The sequence below is a fragment of the Scatophagus argus genome, chromosome 3 (assembly GCF_020382885.2).
Source record: "Scatophagus argus isolate fScaArg1 chromosome 3, fScaArg1.pri, whole genome shotgun sequence".
Taxonomy (NCBI): Eukaryota; Metazoa; Chordata; class Actinopteri; family Scatophagidae; genus Scatophagus; species Scatophagus argus.
In genome coordinates, this window is record NC_058495.1 from 24,714,486 (window position 1) to 24,733,534 (window position 19,049).

The 19,049-nt window shown below is 44.6% G+C and overlaps 1 protein-coding gene across 1 annotated transcript in view; it reads left to right on the forward strand.

The window, feature by feature from the left end:
• The first annotated feature begins 1,040 nt into the window (after window positions 1-1,040).
• The window catches only part of raly (RALY heterogeneous nuclear ribonucleoprotein), a 108,488-nt gene continuing 90,479 nt past the window's right edge, over window positions 1,041-19,049 (forward strand). The window contains exon 1 of the mRNA XM_046384982.1: window positions 1,041-1,284. The gene's annotated coding sequence lies outside the window, so the exon portion shown is untranslated. The remainder of the gene's footprint in view (window positions 1,285-19,049) is intronic.

The following is a 19,049-nucleotide window of genomic DNA, read 5'->3' on the forward strand; positions in this document are numbered from 1 at the left end:
GGTAAAAAGTATTACAAGTAGGCAAACAAAGCGTGTAGCATGAGTGGATAAAGTGAGAGTTGGTGTGTTGGCGTTAGCCGCCTGCACTCAGATCCTATTGGACGTCGTCTGACGACATCCACTGCGCTTCAAATCACGTTCACTTTTTCGTTTTGCTTTCTTTTTGCTTTTGCTGCACGTACTGCAGCTGCTCTTATAAAGTATGCACTTACGGATGCACACGACTGGGACATGCTACTTCATCACAAGACTGTGCCTTGAACTTTGGCTGCCTTGCTCATTCATCCGTCGCACTGTAGTCCGCATATCAACGCATTAATTATGCACACGAGTCACAAAAATACAAGCGTACTTTGAGTGTACTTTGAATGTGGCGTCTCCTGTCACTGCAGCTTCTATCAGCTGCCAATGAGATGCCGTCTGTGTGCGCTCAGTCAATGTGACACATGTTCCTCTGCGCACAGCATTGTGGGTCACAGCAGCCGGAAGAGCATGCTGGGTTTACATGTCCTGCATTCGCCGTACTGCGTACTGCATGAACTCTGTTTCTGGCACACTCAGTAGTGCAGCAGTATGAGTACTGGAAGGCAGGGTGAACCTCTGGAGACAACAGCCAGTGCTTCAGTGCTTCTGGTCTGGCCAGCAGATATCCGAGCCAGGTGCTCCGGTCATTGTTTGGAGTCCAATGGACAACTATAAACACCCTGAGGACATGCAAATGTGTTCTAAAAAGCTAATAAAATTACTGTGGTCGTTGTCAGACAGCAGCTCATGGCTTCTAAGGTTGCCTTCATGTCTACCAAAGTCTTGTCCTTTGCTTACATTCTGCATCACATGCAGACTTCTGACCTGCACCCTGCGACGGGGCTTTACAGTGTAGGCCTTTTGCTCTGACTGAGTTTAGAAGAGCTTCATATCGAAGGTGTTGGTGTTGCTGTAACTGTGCAGCAGGGCGCTGTTGGAAACCCGTGTGAAAACAGCCTCCCCCTGATGAGAAGCTAGAAAAACCAGCCTCGTTTTTTTTTAGTAAATTCACTTTAGGGTGGGGCGTCCATTTAAGAGCCTCCCTGGCTGCGTGCGCGCGCGTTTCAGCCAGGTGACTAATTGCGGCCGGCCTCCCCCTTCCTGCCGAGGCTCAGTGGTTCGCTCCAATCGGCGCTCCGCTGCTGTTCATCACCGCCCCGCTGGCCGGCGCGCAGTCGGAGCTTCAGTCCGGTTACCGAGCGCACACTGAGCCTCACCTCCGTCAGCCTCTGAGAGCGTTTTTGCCTCCTCTGTTGGCAGGTCAGTCCTCCCTTCCTGTTTTCTTCTGCTCAGTGTTTCTTTCTCGCCGCTTTGCTCTCCACTCTCTTGTTTTTTTCCTGCTCTGAGCGGCCGGTCGGATTTCTCTGTCTCTCTGTTGTCCTGCGAGTGTTTGCTGGAGCTTTTCCCCGCTGCTTGTTGCTGGAAGGGAGATCATCTTCTGTCTTTTCTTGTGTTTATTTCCTGTTTCTTTCATTTATTTTTTGTGATATTTTCTCGTTTTCTTCTCTTTTCATTTTAAGAAATAACATACATTTTTCTCTCTCTGTCTTACAAGATTTATTTTTGATTTTCGTGTATTTACTTCTTCAGTTTGCCCTCTTTTATCTCATTTTTGCTGTTTTTTTTTTTAAATAAAACCAAATGGGATTAACATGTCTTCTAAAGTTGAATGTTGCGCACGCAACGAGGATGAGGATGATGACGACGGGCAGGTGTTGCGCGGACAGATGATCTTCATCCACGGAGCTGCTCGTGTTTCTGTCGGGACTGTGTTTGCACTGAACAGTAATCCCGGTTGTGAATCTCTGTCGGTGTCCGTGTGTGTGTGTGTGTGTGCGCGCGTGCATGTGTGTTTACAGTCTGACACACACACACACACACACACTGTCGGTCCTCATGAAGCAGACCAGGAGGAGCTGACAGGTCGGGTTTGTTACTCTGTCATGTGCTGTTCTGCATCCCTGATGTGCGCTATCAGCGCACTGGCTGCTGCTGTCTGCATGCTGACAACATTTTTCATGACATGTCTTCCTCTTGTTAGCCTACAGTCTCAATTTGGCTTTCTCAGGATTTGTTTTGGCACTTGGTGCAACCGGAACTTCGAGTCAGGTGGAAAATCTGATTTGATGGCAGATCTTTGATAAATCATCCATCAAGTTTGGAGGCATATCCAGAAATGTCAGTGTTTTAAATTGTGTTTTTTCTTTTCAAGTTCAAGTTTCAGCTGGATAAAAACCCAAACAAAGTACAGGGGCAAACGCTTCTTTAAATACATTTAATTTGTGAAAACTGTGTGGTTTTGCATCCGACTCGAGCGTGAGACGCACCGTAGCTTTTAGAAAACAGCTGAAGAAATGTGCTTCTTTGTTAAAATGTCAGAAACTGTGGTAGTTAGAGAATACGGGGAAAAACATAACAGGTGGGTGTGAGATGGGACTGAATTTATGTGGCCTGCGGGGAATCAAATCCACCTCCTCCACACAAATAACATCACAATTAAAAGCCAGCGGCTCTAAGGCCTCAGGAATGAACACGAATTTCACCATTTTCCATGAATAAATACCATACTGTCAGAGGTCATGTCAGGTTGTGGAGGGAAAAATGATTTAAAAGAGCAGAGTACAGCACTTATACTACAGCACGGTGTGTGTGTGTGTGTGTGTGTGTGTGCAGTAAAACACAGCTACAGGCAGGACTGTGAGGCTCAGGGGAAGAAGAGAGTCTGCAGGATAAGATCAGTGGGGCTGCAGGCTGCTGCTGCTGTGCTTGTTGGTTACTCGACTGCGTGAAGGTCTTTCGAGTCCTGATGATCCTGGTCTTCTTGTTTATGTCTGTGCATGCGTGGATCAGTGTGCTGGTTGTTGATAAGTGTGTGTGTGTTTGTGTTTGTAGCAGAAATAAACAAAGTATGTTTCAGTTCCAGCATCATACATCTGCGTGATAAGAAGTACCTGAAATGACAGAAACCATCTTTGGGAAAAATATATTTAACATGTGCTTTGGGTGATGGAGAAGTTTATGAGCTGTACTGCAGCCAGCCACCAGGGGGCGATCCAGGTGTTTTGGCTTCACTTTTGGGGAGCTCTCATGTCGTCCATCTTTATGTACAGGCAACGGGTGGGAATGAGCACCTGTTCTGTAAAGGCCGTTTGTTTATATCCTTGTTTAGAGATTTTCACAGTAAAAGAAGACAAACGTCAGCGTGTTTCTTCAGAGAAGCCCTGAAAGCTAGCAAATGGAGGGCTAAAAGAGAACCAAAAGAGCAGCTCGGCAACTGTTTGTCATCAAGTTCGTGTATAACGTCGAAAGCTGATGATGTGTCAGTGCTGACTTCACACACAAATAAAATACATCAGCATCCTCTGTAAGTACGAGACCCTGGACCCTCTCAATTGAATTTTGCATTTGTCACAGGAAACGGAAATGCGATTGCGCTGTGCGGCGTGGACAAACAGTCGCACCGCGTGGAGTCGACATGTTCTGAATTCACGAATTCATGATGGCACAATACAAGCAGGTGTCGCTAATGAAAACTGTGAGAGTGAGAACTCCAGGCCAAACGAGACACTGAACTCACCATTCACACGCCGCGTTCACTATTGTACTACTGCGTGTGTTCAAGCTGCTGTATTGATGGAAAAGGGAAAGATGAAAACACGGATAAATAATTAATGATTCAGATTTAAACTTGGTCACGTTAATTATTTAGCTCCTCTGTGCTGATAATGAATAGATGTTGCTGCTCTTTGACTCCATGCTTAGAAACTCATTAGTGCTTGTGCTCTGCAGCATTGCATGTGTGTGTGTGTGTGTGTGTGTGTGTGTGTGTGTGTGTGTGCGTGCGCGTGTGTGATTTAGTCAGCAGAGGGAAATGAGGCAGCGTGTTGTTAAACATGCGAATTTTCACTTGTAGAAAATTGATTTTAATATGGATTTTTTGGTTGCATGTGTAAAGCTTTCCAACAACGCTGAATGTTTGTGCTGGGGATCAGATCCTGTTGTGAACCTGTTGTTTACGGCCAAATGAACTTCGCAGTAAGAGATGGGAAGCTGGCAGAATGTGTGTGTGTGTATGAGACCTCATCACATTTAGGTGCTGGATATGAAACCTAAAGCCAAACTGAAAACGTGTCGTGTTGGCGTCGAGTGACTGTGGTTTTACTCATGTAGCTCCTGACATCTTTAGAACTTCTTGAGCATGTGCTTGAGTTTTTGCTTCATTTAACATTTGTTTGAAATGTGTTATCAAACCTGGAATTAAAAAAAACCTTTCCACTGATTTAAATATTGTCTCATGTTAGTGCTTGAGTCAACAAACCAGCTGATCAGCGTGGACACGCTAGCAGCGTCCAGTTTTGAGGGATTCCTTTTGTTCTCTCGCTCTGTGGCTTTCAATATGCTCAAAATGCATCCAAGCTAACTCAGCACGTTTTTGTTGTTTCTCGCTTTGTGCCTTCAGCAGAAGCTTTTAGCAGAACGGACGTCCCGCTCAAAGTGGCTTCATTCGGGACATACGACAGCTGATTCATCGTGTGTGTGTTGTAGCTCAACGAGTCCGCGACTCGGTGTGTAATTTATAAAACAACCGTCTTCACCCCAAACCTGACAGACTGTGTGCGTCGTGCTGTAGGTTTGCCTCATAGGCTTTTGAACTTTACAAGCCGTGGATGTTTTTTCTGTACGGATTTCAGATTTTTGCCAAAGACGACATGGATGACCAGCATTTGCTCTCTGATTCTCTGCAGCTGCACACCTGCAGGATAAATTCAGCTTTCAGCAGGCTTCTCTGTTTCTCTGGTGCAGGGTGGGTGCGTAGCTCCAAATGCTCCTCGTGTAATAGAAACGCGGATTGTGAAACTCTCAGGCTCTCAGTCCTTTCTAAGTGGGAGATTTGACATTCTTTCATTTTACTTTCTTATTCTCTGTAGTGTTGCTGGTAATTTCCTTGTGGAGCAACAATACAGAATGAATAATGAAGAAAGCACCAGGTGGTCTCTTCTGAAGAGCCGTGTTGTGCTGCGTTGCATGTGTGCGAGCAGCTTTTGGTTAAAGAAAAACAAATACGCACTGTTTCAGGATTCCGGTCATTCCATGGAGGTTTAACTGTGAGTCCAGAACCACATGTTTACACCATGTTAGTCAGTGCTAATGTGTACATGTACCTGCAGTGACAACCCGCGACAGAAGCCTCAGGCAGTTTGCGATGGGATAATTTGAGATGCAGCCAAGTGTGGGACTTTTTAGGAAACCTGAAGATTCTCGTACAAGCCTGCTAAATGTCTGTGGAGATTCTCAGTCATCCAGGTCATATTCACTCAAAGAGTTAAAGCAAGGCGTCTGGACTTGTGAAGATCGACTTGAAGATGTTTGACTGCTAGCTGCTCGCTTTAACTTGCTTTAACTCTTTGAGTAAACCTGCTAATTGACTTTACGTCTCATTCACACTGAATGCGGTTTCATCTGTCAGAAAACTGCTGCTCAGCACACACAGCGAAGTGCAGATCGGTGTGAGCAAGTGTGTTGCAAGTCTTTTTATTTATTTTTTTTTTTTGCCAGTCCGAGTTTGTGCAGTCTCGACTTCGCAATAATAGTAATAAGCACCGTCCATTTAGACTTTCAAAATAAAGCTGAGAAAAATTTCAGCTGACTGTCAATGACAATTTGGAAGCAAAACTGCAGCTGCAGGTGTTGGAAATGACGATGTTTTGTGGTGTGAGGTAAGTACTCGACTTTTAAGTAAAATGAAGTAAATGTCGACTTTTGTTTTCATGTGGGATCCTCATCCATCATCTCTGATCGCCTCCCTCATTCTTTACACTGCGTTTGGTACTTCACCTTCATCTGTGTGTGTACGTTTCACACACTCATTGGATACTCATCACCAAGTCTTGATCAGAACAAGCTTAATGGATTCAAAGCATTTAAGTTGAAGTTGCGGGTTTGGGTTTTATGAATCTTGTTTTCTTCATGATGATGGATGATTTATAAGCCATTTGAGTCTCTCCAGTTTAGGAGCTTTTTCCAAATATTAAATGCACAGTAGGAAACCAGAAAACAAACTCAGCACCATTAAAGAAAAAACCTGAAAAACCTTTTATTTTCTGCGCTCTGTTATAAACAAGCAGCTGTTGCCCTTAACAAGAATGACACATTTTCATTTTAGTGATTTATTACACAGAAACGAGTCACAGCTATTTCAACACAAATCCAACCTTACAGCATTTTACTTCATGATCTGTGTCACAGTTTCCTCCCGACTCACGGACTGAAAAATGTAAAAGTGCAAGTTCATGCCACACACACAAAAAAAATCTAAAAAAACAGGAGCTTGACTTTAAACAATTAACATTCACTGCATTAGTCCAAGAAATATAATCAGCGTGTAAAAACCCAATTTATTGAAAATCTCTGCAGGAGAAAATCAAAATAATTAACAACTGTGAAATATTATTATATCTGTGGCTTTGGTGTCCCTATGGGGTCTTTGTCTCAGAGCCATTACGGCTGTTTGAAATACTGTCAACAGCACAGACTGTCTGTGCTGATTTTCAGCCATTTGAGATGCATTTTGAGCCCACAACGGAGAATACAAACTCTGAACTCATCGATTTTTTGGACTGTAAAGGCAGTTAATAGTTTCACTGAAGGCCGAGCAATTTGCGTTAATGCACAAGTAGTTTGTGTCCAAAATGAGAGGTGCAGTTTGCGAGAAAAAAAAGTATTTCTAGGAATGCAGCATACAATCAAAAAGTGTTGTTTATAGCAGCCACACGTGGAAGGAGTGAATCTGGATGCCTTCAATAAAGATACAAATGAACCCATAAACCAACAAAACAAAAGAAAAAGCAACAACATTGTGTGCAGAGTTCTTCTCTCCTCACATCCAGCTTACTCAAACCAGATGTTGTCTTGCTGATGATGATGTTTGCCCACTTCCTGTCACAACATGTCGCTCATCTTGACGAGAAAAAAAAGCAGACAAACCAAATGCGTCTGAACTGTGTCCAGCGTCAGACTGAAAAGGCTTCATTTGTCGGATGAATATGAGGGTTTAGTGGCATCAAACGCAAAGCCAGACAAAAGGCAAAACATGCTTTCTTTCCTGGTCACAACAGATTTGGGTGAACTGAATAAACTCCTGTTCCGTGAGGCCGTCAGAAGGATTTTCTCGTCTGCATTTTCCGCTTGGGATTCATCACATGCAACAACACAGCCATTAGGTTTCCCAAACACATGAGCACAAAGGCTCATCGGTTTTCAGATTTTTTTTTATGCCTTTACTGGGTAGCTCGAGTTGAGAGATGACGGCCAATAAGCAGAGAGGAAGATGCTGGAATGACAACAACACATAAATTCATGTTCAGCAGCACCAGTAAGACCCAGTGTGAAGCCCACACTGACAGAGATGTCCAGCCAAAACTCGTGACCTTGAATGAGATGAAGTTTATATTGTTTGAATATAAAAGCCAGCAGGAGTTGATTTTATTTCAGCTCCTTCAATTCTTGACTTTGTGATTCTGAGTGACTGCAGAAAGAGAGGAGTTATCACAGGATTTCTGTCTGTGGCCCCCATATGTTCCCTTAGAGGCACACACACACACACACACACACACACACACAGTCAGAGGGTATAGCTGGTGCAGATAATGGATGCAAACATGTCTTTCTGTCTGTGGGTTCTTGCAGCGCTGACTGACTGGTGCATCGATTACTTGATGTGAGGGATTTGGATGAATTTGTCTGTCTCGGTTTATGTCATTTTACATATCATGGCATCTAATTACTCAACATTTTCTGAAACTACAGTAGAAAGCAACAATTTGAAGTTAACCAGATAGAAATGTCTGTTTTTGGCTGATGCGGCGAATGACGTACCTCAAGACCAATGAAAATCCAAGGCTGCCAGACACTTTTGCATGTTAAAGTATTGAAATATTCATAGGAATTATCTGTGCTTCAGACACTGTGCTACAGACACGTCTGTCAGTAACAGATGGTAGTGAAAAGTACTGAGGCTTGATACCCAGCCGTGGTGGAGGCAGAAGAAGTAGAAGACTCAGTGGATGGACTGCTGAAGTGTTCAGTTCCAGTTACGTGCTGGGATAGACGAGCCACCTGTTGACTGCTTTGTCTCATCACAGCTTTAGTTTACAGGCTTCTGTTCTGTTCGTCGCACTTTGAAAACCGACCTGAAACTTTCCGGAGTTGAAGAGATGTTACGCATGCAGTTATGTCATCATTACATGTTATGTTGTTGCCAGCAGGGCCTGAAAAAAACGTTCTCCGGCGATGCATTTGAAAGCTCTCTGACACTGAAAGCTTGGCTGTCAGCTGCCTGACAACTAAACGTAACGATGCCAGAGACTGCCGGCTTCCTTTTTAACAATGCTGTTTTTGGTTTGCTTGTTTGTGTCTCCTGTGTTTGATTTCCTGACAGCACGGCTCATGAATATGCTTTAGTGCAGCCACTTGACTGACTGCTGATGCACTTGGCCGACTGGTTGTTTACCGACCAGCCGACCGACGGCTTCTCTGCTTTCTCTCTGCCGTTCGGGCTCTTTGTCAGCATCTCTCGCTCTCGCCGCACTTTCCATTATTGTCGATGTCTCGCTGGCTTTGCCAAAATTTTCAACTAAACTCTCATTAATGCAAATTGCCTGTGCGCTTGCCTTGCTCCAACATTCACAGAGCCGCGCTTGTGTGTGTGTGTGTGTGTGTGTGTGTGTGTGTGTGTGTGGGTGGGTGGGTGGGTGTGTATTCAGGAGTCAAGAGGAGTCCTGACATTTAGAAACTCAGCCTCCTCCCTGATTCAGCAGAAACACAGTAACAGATGGAAACCTCCCCTCCTCCTCCTCCTCCTCCTTCCCCTCCTCCTCTTCTCTCCATCATCTGCTTTCGTCCTCCTCATCCTCTCTCTCTCTTTCTCTTCCTCTCTGGTCTTTCTCTTTGCACTCTCTCCATCTGTACCGTCTCATTTGTAATTTATTTCACTCGATGTTGCTGTCAGTTCACTTTAAATTCGGGCTTTTGTTGTTGTGACAGACACATTGAGCTGAAGAACATCCTCAGCCTGTTTTCAAACCTGCCGGTTTGTTGGAAGTACTGGCAGCGAGGAGAGAAGTGAGGAAAAAAGCAAAGGGGAGAGAAGGAGAACAAGTGCAACACAAAGAAAGAAGCGGGAGAATGGCGAGAAGAAAGAAGAGAACATGCTTGGAGTGATCAAAGGAGGAAATAAGAATGAGAAGATAAAGGAAGGAAGTGGACACGAGAGGAGAGAGAAGGGAGAAACTGATGAAAGGCAGAGAAGAAGAGGAAGAGGAGCGTGGAGGAGGAGAGCTTGCAGAGTGTGTGTGGTTGCATGAGTGTGTGTGCGTGTCTAATGACTGATAAAGAGAAGCTGGCGTTGAATTATAGATGCAGCCGAGGTGAAATTTTCATGAAAACGTTGCTAAGCCATTCAGAGATTAGTCAAACAACCTCAAACATGACCTGAAAGACAGAGGGATGAAAGCATGTGAAGAACGGGGGGGACAGAGGAAGAACTGAAGGATAACAGGATGGAAGGTAGAGAAGAGAAGGAGGAGAACGGGTGGAGAAGGATGGAGGAGGTCGATAAAGAAGCGTGGATGAAAGGTAAGAAGGATGAGAGAGGAGGAGGAGGAGGAGGAAGTTGGGCCAGAAGGTAGAGAGTGAAGAAGGAAGGATGGCAAAGAAAAGGAAGGAGAAGGAGGAGATGGATCAGTCTCACCTATCAGTTCTTAAAATGTTCCAGCAGTCATCTTCTGCGATTGAGGAAATGTTTTTAAAACGAGTTTTTTGAAACTTTTTTACCAAGCTTTAGCTTGGCGAAGTACTCTCTCAGCACTTTTAAAGTACTTAAGAGTACTTTCTCCAGCGCTGACGATATTTCATAGACTGACCAGTCCACATAACGATGATGTCTCGCTTGAGGTGGAGTGAAACAGCATCCGAGAGAGAGAGAGAGAGAGAGAGAGAGAGAGAGAGAGAGAGGGAGAGAGGGGGGGGGGGGGAGAGAGAGAGAGAGGGAGGGGGAGGGAGAGAGAGAGAGAGGGAGAGAGAGAGAGAAGGAAAAGGAAAGAAAGATGTCTGGAAGCAGCGTTAATGAGCGCGTGTCAGAAGGAACACTCTGATTGGTTCAGGCTCATTTCCCAGCAGCCCTTTGACTGTGCAGCAGGACACACACACACACACACACACGTTCAGCTTCATTACCTGCTCTGTTAAGACCTGATAACCAGACACTGTCACACTGATAACCAAACAATTAACACACACACACACACTATCAGCCCTCTTTGTTTGCATGTAACATAGACTCTGGACTTAATGGTCAATTTTGGGTGTGTGTGTGTGTGAGCCAATTACACTCCCCAAGCATTAAAGGTGTTAATATCATCATTGGATAATTTAACACCGCTGTTTACAGTCATCATCGTGTTGTGTGATGCCTGCTGTGTTGTTTTCAGCTAGTTAGCTGGAAACGCTTCTGATTTAACAAACCCAAAAATTAATGACCGTGAAAACAAACTATAAATATACTGTCTTTAAATAATGCCCAAAATAATGAAAAGCACTGAAATGTTCTGTCTGCCCGAATCCAGCTTGGTCAGAAAGGTGCTGATAAAAGTGTGCGGTGAGGCAGGTTATAAAGTTTACAGAGAAGAAAGTAATGAACGTGAAAGTGAAAATCTGTTTAAAATCAATCAATAAAACTGCAAGACAGTTGGATTAAAGAATTAAAGAGTCACACAGCTAGTGTGCATCCTGAAAGTCCAACCAAGTCCCTTTTTATTTCATTAATTCCCACAGCCATTTTAGCTAATGAGTTAAGTGTTGGTGAGGATTGTGTGCAGAAAATCATGTGCTGAAAGTTTGTGCCGTTTACCATGAGTGACACTGACCACCAACACAGCCTCCCACACACACACGCACACACGCACACACACACACAGTTTGACTGACAGCTGATCCTTGGGAAATGCAATGCAGAAGCAATCTGGAGAAAACTGGATTTCTAGACGTTTCTCCGACCTTTAGCTCATGCTAACTAACACCGCCTCATTAGGGAAGGAGCGAGGTGGTTGTAAATGATGATAATAATAATCAACCAGCCTCATTATTTGCAGTTATTTCATCTCAGTGGCTGTCTTGTGTGCTTCTCCACTTGGCTGAATTAGCAATGCACCTCATCCCATAAAGCATTGCCCTGTCGATACCCTCAGCTCAGCTGCTGCCAAATGTGTTGGCTCCCGTTTCCCTTCATCTATCATCTGTCCATTCATCCCACAACCTGGTCCTCTCATTGGGCCGCCACCCACAGTCTCTGGATCCGCCCCAAGTTTGTCTGCATCTTTCGATCTGTTGGGTTAGTCACAGTCAGAACTGTCTGTGTGTCATCTATCTATCCATCTGTGCGCCTGGAGCATCGGGTCCATCTGCAGGATCATGGACACATCGAGTGCAACTCCAGACTCCTCTTAACATTTGCAGCCTCATCCATTAATCTTAAGAACTTTTCATGTCATAGTTGTGTGTGAAAAGAAGGAAGAGACACAAGAAAACAGCAGTGTTTTCATTTAAATACTTCCTGTGGTTATTTTTGACATGATTGTTGTCTCACACCCTCTGGACCAGCAGCACATGAACCTGGTCCACACAGAGAGCTTTGACCGTGTTTTGGTCGTTAAACCATGTTAACCCCACACATCAGATCATATCAGCGTGGAAATTAGCTGCATAAAACACACTATCTCATATAAGATAAGATAAGAACTTTATTGATCCCGCAGGAAATTGTTGTGCCAGGGTTGCAATACAAAGAAGCATACAAAACTAGCAAGTAATTAAAGATTAAAAAAAAAAAGATTAAAGTGACATATTTTGTCATTGGACGGAACTCACTCCAACGAAATTTGTTCTCTGCATTTAACCCACCCAAGTGACGTGCACACACACACAGCAAACCCGGGGTAGTGGGCGACCGCGTGCAGCGCCCGGGGAGCAGTGGGGGTTAGGTACCTTGCTCAAGGGTACCTCAGCCATGGACACCGGTACGGGGAATCGAACCAGCGATCCACCGGTTACGGGTCCGTCACCCTAACCGCTGATCCACGACTGCCACGACTGCCCCTACACAAAACAAAAAAATAACAGAGTACTATAAAAAATAACAGAGTATATACATGAAGTATAGATAGACAGCGACAGACAAGGTGCAGAATGGCAACGGATAAGGTGTGGATACAATCTGAAAGTGTTCATCGTAGTGCAGGATAAATTGTTTTGTCCTATGTGGAGAAAGGGGGGGGCGGCACGGTGGTGCAGTGGTTAGCACTGTCACCTCATAGCAAGAAGATTCCAGGTTCGAATCCTGGTCTGAGCCCTTCTATGTGGAGTTTGCATGTTCTCCTTGTTATGTGGGTTTTCTCCGGGTTCTCTGGCTTCCTCCCACAATACCAAAAACATGCACATTAGGTTAATTGGCTACTTTAAATTGCCCCTAGGTGTGAGTGTGAGAGTGTGTGGTTGTCTGTCTTTGTGTGTTGGCCCTGTGATTGACTGGCGACCAGTCCAGGGTGAACCCCGCCTCTCGCCTGTAGTCAGCCGCGACCCTGACAGATAAGCGGTATAGAAAATGGATGGAGAAAGGGGATGAGTGGAAGAGTTTGATAGCCGGGCTATCAGGGAGGAAATACTTCCTGTGGCGTTCTGTGGAGCACCTTGGTGGTTTCAGTCTATGACTGAAGGTGCTGTGGTAGATTCCAGTGTGGCCTGCAGGGGGTGTGACTTGTTGTTGAGGATGTTGAGCAGTTTCCTCAGCATCCTCTGCTCAGACACCTCTCCCAGAGACTGCAGTTCCACTCCCAGGACAGAGCCAGCGCTCCTGACGAGCTTATCGAGCCTGTTGGCCTCAGCTGTCTTCACCCTGTTGCTCCAGCACACCACAGCGTAGAAGATGACACTGGAGACCACTGAGTGGTAAAACATCTGCAGCATTGTCCTGCAGACAGTCTCCCCAGGAAGAAAAGGCAACTCTACTCTTTCTTGTAGAGGGCATTGGTGTTGACTGTCCAGTCCAGTTTATTGTCTATGTGGACCCCTACATACTTGTAGCAGTCCACAGTGTCCACCTCAGTACCCCTGATGTTGATAGGGTTGTGGGGGGAACTGAGTTAATGTTGTCATGGTTTTGGGTTTTAAGTCATTCAGTCATTTCCTGTTTTATTTTGAAGCTCACCTCGTCATGTGTCATGTTTGCTTTACATTTCCTGTCTTTGTCTTTTCACCTGGTCCTCCTTTCTGTTCTGCTCCCTCATACTTTCAGTCTTTGTTCTCCCTCCTCAGTAAAATGTGTGTCCAGCTTTTTTCCCAGAGTTGATGTAGTCTGAAGTCCTGCTGTGTGGACCTTTCCTGTTTTTTGGATTGTGGCTCCACTTCATGTGAGCCTCTTTGTATTTTGATTAAACCTCTGACCTGCAGACTTTAATGTCTTGGTCCTCCACCAGCGGTCTCATTACATAAACATGACAACAGCCTCTTTGTTTTAAAAAAGCTGTCTGGAATTTGGTTAAATGAGGGCATTTGGGAAGCACAGCAGCCCTCCATCAGTCACTTCGTGCTGTTGTCACATTGACACACACTGAGTTGGTTCAGGTGCCTTCCTCAAGAGCAGCTGGTCGACTCTAAACTGAGAGGTGAACTCTGCTCAGTGCAGAATAGATGGGTTCTCCTCCAATTACACAAATAACCTCAGGGATTCCCACACATTTAGCACTCAAATGCATCCCCCCCAAAATAATGTTAACCCGAGATTTATTTTCTTGTGTGAGAGAGATTTCCTTCTCAATTCCCAAAGTGGAAATTTGCTGGTCAGCAAAAATTCGTTAATACATCAACTCCTCACTGAGTAGATTTCCTTTCGCTGCATTTTTTCTTTCCTCTCCGAATGAATGAATCATCTTTTCTTTCCCCCGAAGGAGGATGAGTGAACCGCCATCCACCAAACGTTAGCTGTTTTGATGGATACGGCGAAGCAGGGAGGAGTGCAAAGAGAAGCACAAAATGTCTGCAGTTAAGTGTGTATAAAAACCTGGCAGGTCGCCATGATGTGTTGTGACGCACATGAAATGTGCTAACAAATAATACAGTTGATTGCTGGGGAAGATGTTGAATTTTTCAACATTAAAGACATAATTAAGAAATGAAACGCAGTTATCTGGTTAAAGGTGATTGTCTGAGGGCACTCGGGTCGGTGGACTTGGAGAGACAAATTTAGAAAGAAACTGAAGACATAAAAACATCTGACATCTGTTGACATTTTAAATCCTACACATCGCATAATGCAACTTGATCTGATCGTCAGCCCGTCAGTTAAAGTCGAGCTGAAATCAAAAATGTCTTTTAGACTTCATTCCAGGTCATATTGTATCCAGTAATATGTAAACATAATTTAAAAATCTTTTTCTCCTTATACAATCCACTCACGTTTCCTTCCTGCAAAACAAAATATAACGCAAGCTTTTGTAGGCTTTAACCAACCAATTTCTACCAATAATTTCATCACATCAGTCAGTCTTCAAATCGAAGCGGCACAGAGCTAAGAATGCAGTTAACTAAAGTGTCTTCTGGTGTCTTCTGGTGTTCGCCACATCAAATCTTGTTCAGTTTCCCCAAAATGCTGAGATTACGTGTGTGCAGGCTAGAATTGACTGTCATGGAGGACAGTTGTAGCTGTGAGTCTTCCAGATTACGCCCAACATGGAACTGCATGAGGCGAGTGGGCTTTCCTGACGGATGCCGCTGCAGTTGGTGTGTGTCGTCGCTATACGACCGCTTTTCAGCATACGAGTCCATTTCCTCCAGGCGTTATGTCCCGTCTTCTTCCTGTTTCACTCTGAAATGCAGCACGCCACAGAAGCTCTGAATGTCGTTGGCAGTCTGTCAGACTCCACGCCCTCGTTTGTAACGCACACTAATGAAAGTTCCTGAAGGCCTCTTTGGCGTTTTAGGGGGCCTCAGACACAAACCATGTCACGGCACAGGGAACTCGGTTGCATGTCGTCCCCCTCTCACCGTTTTATTTCACTTGACTTTTATTTTACACATTGCATCACACGTGAAACAAAGTGGAACGCTGACTTGTCGAGCAGAGTGATGATGTTTTTGTTTTTTTTGATTGACACACAAATCTTCGTCATTTTGATGAATAATTCCTCAACTAACACCGACTTTACCAGGTAACCTTGAGCCATGAGATCCACTGTAGACATTTATTGCAGTTAGTGATTAATTACATTTAATAAACTGTTGGTCTGGAGAGCACATTGTGGTTAGATGAATAACTCTGACAGTACCATATTAAATATTAAAAGGCGAAACCTTAAGGCACCAGATGGGTCTTTTGTTCTACACCAGACCAGAGAGGGGCTTAATTAAATACATTTCACACTATTATTGTATTCTCTCACGTTAACCTGCTATATAATTCAATATAGAAGATGGATAAGAGGATTTAAGGGCATTAAAGTGCACTGTAGAGTATGTTATGCGAGTGACACTTTTGGTTATTTCCTTCTGCTTTGTTTAATCAAAAAGCCATCACAAGTGAGTGTCGTCCCAAGTCAGAAATGGCGTCAGAAAGCCAATTTCCTGTAAGAGCTCTTCACACGGGCAGAATCATTACAGCCATTTTGCTGTGCCAGTTTAATTGATTGACTGAAGGATAGAGGGCAGGAAAGAGGGAAAAAGTTCCCTCAATTAGGCTGAATTAACCTTTTCCCTGAGTTGTCGATATCCTCACTTCTGGCGAACAAATGAAAGAATGCATGAAAGACACAAATTGAAGGAAGCACAGTGATTTGATGAGCTTAGTTTTCCATCACCAGGATGCTTCTAACTGCACAGGCAGAGCAGTAAATACGCAAACCAAAGGAGGAAACTAAGCAGGGGAAGGACAAAAGGACGGCCTAACTGAAAAAATAAGGAAAAACAAATAGAAGGGATGAACAAAAGGGAAAGACTTGAAGATAAAACATACTGAGTTAGCCTGGGTCACATGTGAGTTCAAGTGAGAGGAAGGATAAAATTATTGTGTTCACTTTCAGGACTTCTCGTCTATGTTGGCTAAAAAGTTGACCCTGGAGAGAGCAGTGAAGAAAACAATCTCACCACAAAGTCCATTAAGTGGCGTAACAGTATACTGCACTATCAAAACGAGGGTTTAGATGTTGTTCCCACTGCTTGCGGGCGGCACGGTGGTGCAGTGGTTAGCACTGGCGCCTCATAGCGACAGGGTTCCAGGATCGAACCCCGAGCCTTCTATGTGCAGTTTACATGTTCTCTCCGTGCCAGGACGGGGTTTCTCCCACAGGCCCAAAAACATGTACATTAGGTCATGTACAAACGTGTACATGAGCGGATTGCGTTACAAAAAAATCTCTTGGGGCAGTCGTGGATCAGCGGTTAGGGTGTCGGACCCGTAACCGGTGGATCGCTGGTTCGATTCCCCGTCCCGGTGTCCATGGCTGAGGTACCCTTGAGCAAGGTACCTAACCCCCACTGCTCCCCGGGCGCTGCACGCGGTCGCCCACTGCCCCGGGTTTGCTGTGTGTGTGTGTGCACGTCACTTGGGTGGGTTAAATGCAGAGAACAAATTTCGTTGGAGTGAGTTCCCTCCAATGACAAAATATGTCACTTTCTTTCTTTCTTTCTTGAAGCGTACTGAGGCCTTGAATTTTGAATGCTTTTAACCATAAGTGGAAGGTCTGCTGCAGTTGTCTGATTATCTCAGAAGGTTAAGACTCATTTCTGGTTCGTTGCTCAGCAGCCCTCATTTTCTGGGAAGATTTCAGATGTGTTTCCACATTCCCAGAGCTTAATTTGTAAATTAGGAAGTCTAACTGACCTCCTCTGCTCTGCTTCAGTACCATGGACAGCGTCACACTCACACACACACACACACACACACACACACACGCTCTTCCTAATTTAGCCAAACTCATTTCACAACAACTTCCACTGGCTTAACTGCAGGGCTTACAGTAATCATGTGCCAAAAATATTTAGACACCAAAACTCGAGAGTATCCTAATTTAAATGGCAGTAACATCAGCTCCCGCACTCTTTCAGGACTAATTTAAAATGCATCAATTTAAAATGCAAACAAGCGATTTATGAGTAGCTTTCATTAAAAGCATGACAGAACAGAAGGCATAAAATAATACATAAAATGCATTTGATGGTGCTAAAATGAGGTGCCGGTTCCTGTTCCATCAGGATCCGGCACAAATTAAGCCCCGCATGTTCCTCATGTTAATAAACCCGAGCTGCGTCTCCCAGCAGTCCGTCCTCATGTGAGTGAGTGCAGGAGAGGAAGGGATGAAGAAAAGAGGAGCTGAAACAAGAGGATGAACTGCCTTGAGAAGAAATCTGCTCCAACACATTTGTGTGTGCGTGTGCAGATGTTTGTGTGTGTATCATGGTAATCTATGATTGATTACACAATATAAAGCACTAAGTTGTTAATTTTGGCCTTGCCTGCAATTCATTTCGCCTCCTATGATTTATATGTTGTATGTGTTGAAAAAAGACAGGAGGGAGGGGGTGAGGGGGAGGGAGGGGGAGGGAGGGGAGGGTGCAGTCAGCAGGAATTAAAGCAAAGGAAAGAAGGACTCAAAGAAAGAGAGAAGCCCTAAGACCAAATTAGCTCAGTTTAGGTGCCGTTTGTGGTCTTTGAGAGGAAATCTGAGGCAGCCTGTGTGTGTGTGTGTGTGTGTGTGTGTTTTCTGGTCGATGTGTGTGTGTGTTTGATGTGGACGTTTGCAGCCACCGTGCTTCATGCATATCTGTGTGCTGCGCCGCGGCCCGGAGAGGGCTGAGTTATAGTTTAATCTCTTCCTGCGGTCCTCCCGCGTTGAAAACAACCTCACAAATCACAGACCGTATCCACATGTCGGCTCACCTCCACACACCGCAGGGAGGAAGGGAAGATCGGGGTGCGATGTGCGTTAATGATGACCCGTAAGTGGATCAGGTGACAGTTCAATCAGACTCAAATGATCACAGACGCCGGGAAATGGGCTGAATGGATTTTAAGTACAGGAGAAAGCATGTGAGGCGATACCTTTGAATGCGGCAGCTCGAGTAGTTCTTTTCGATCCCCTGAATCAGCCCTCGTGTGTCTGTTTCAGAGCGGCCTTGTATTTTTTGCAGCCATGTTCAGGCCCACATTTTCAGAGTGTCAAATATTTCAGTCTCTTCATTAAGTTTAGTGAGCCAGTGAGTCATGGTGCCAATGCAGAAGACTCGCGGCAGAACAAAAGCCATTCAAATACATCCACACAGCTGATAGATTATGTAATGTTAATAGTTTTGTGCATTGCGATAAAGCTTAATGATCATGAATCTATCAGTCAGACGGGGTTTCGTCTTGGTCAGTCTGTCCAGAGAAGGATATCCAGCATATTCATTCTGTGTAAGCTGTACTCTTAGTGACCCGGCCGGGGGATTAGGCAATAATGTGTTACTAGTGATGTGTTACAGTAATAATATAACTAAATAATATAATAGCATATTATATAATTATAAATAATATAAGTGTTGTAATGAACTAATAAAATTTCAGCGATAGTATTGCAGTGTCTGCCAAAAGAAAACTCTTCGGGATTCATTTTCGCAGACATCACGCGTGCACGTCGCAAAGCAGCAAGCTACCTTGATTCTGTCGGCAGGAAAGATGACGAGATCCCCTCTGTGACGCGTGAATTAGGTGCAGGAAGTCGTACTCATATTTATTTCCAAAAACGTGATGTCACACCTCCTGAAAGACCTTCCCTGAGCCCCGTGCAGCTACGCAGGTCGTCTGTAGTCCTGCAGTGACTGAGCCACACGCTGGCTGGATATGTGACACATGGACTGCTGTCTGACCGACTCTCCGTCTTTCAAACAGATCCTTGGGCACAGCACAGATACAGGAAACAGAAGAGCCGCCAGGTAAATAATCATTT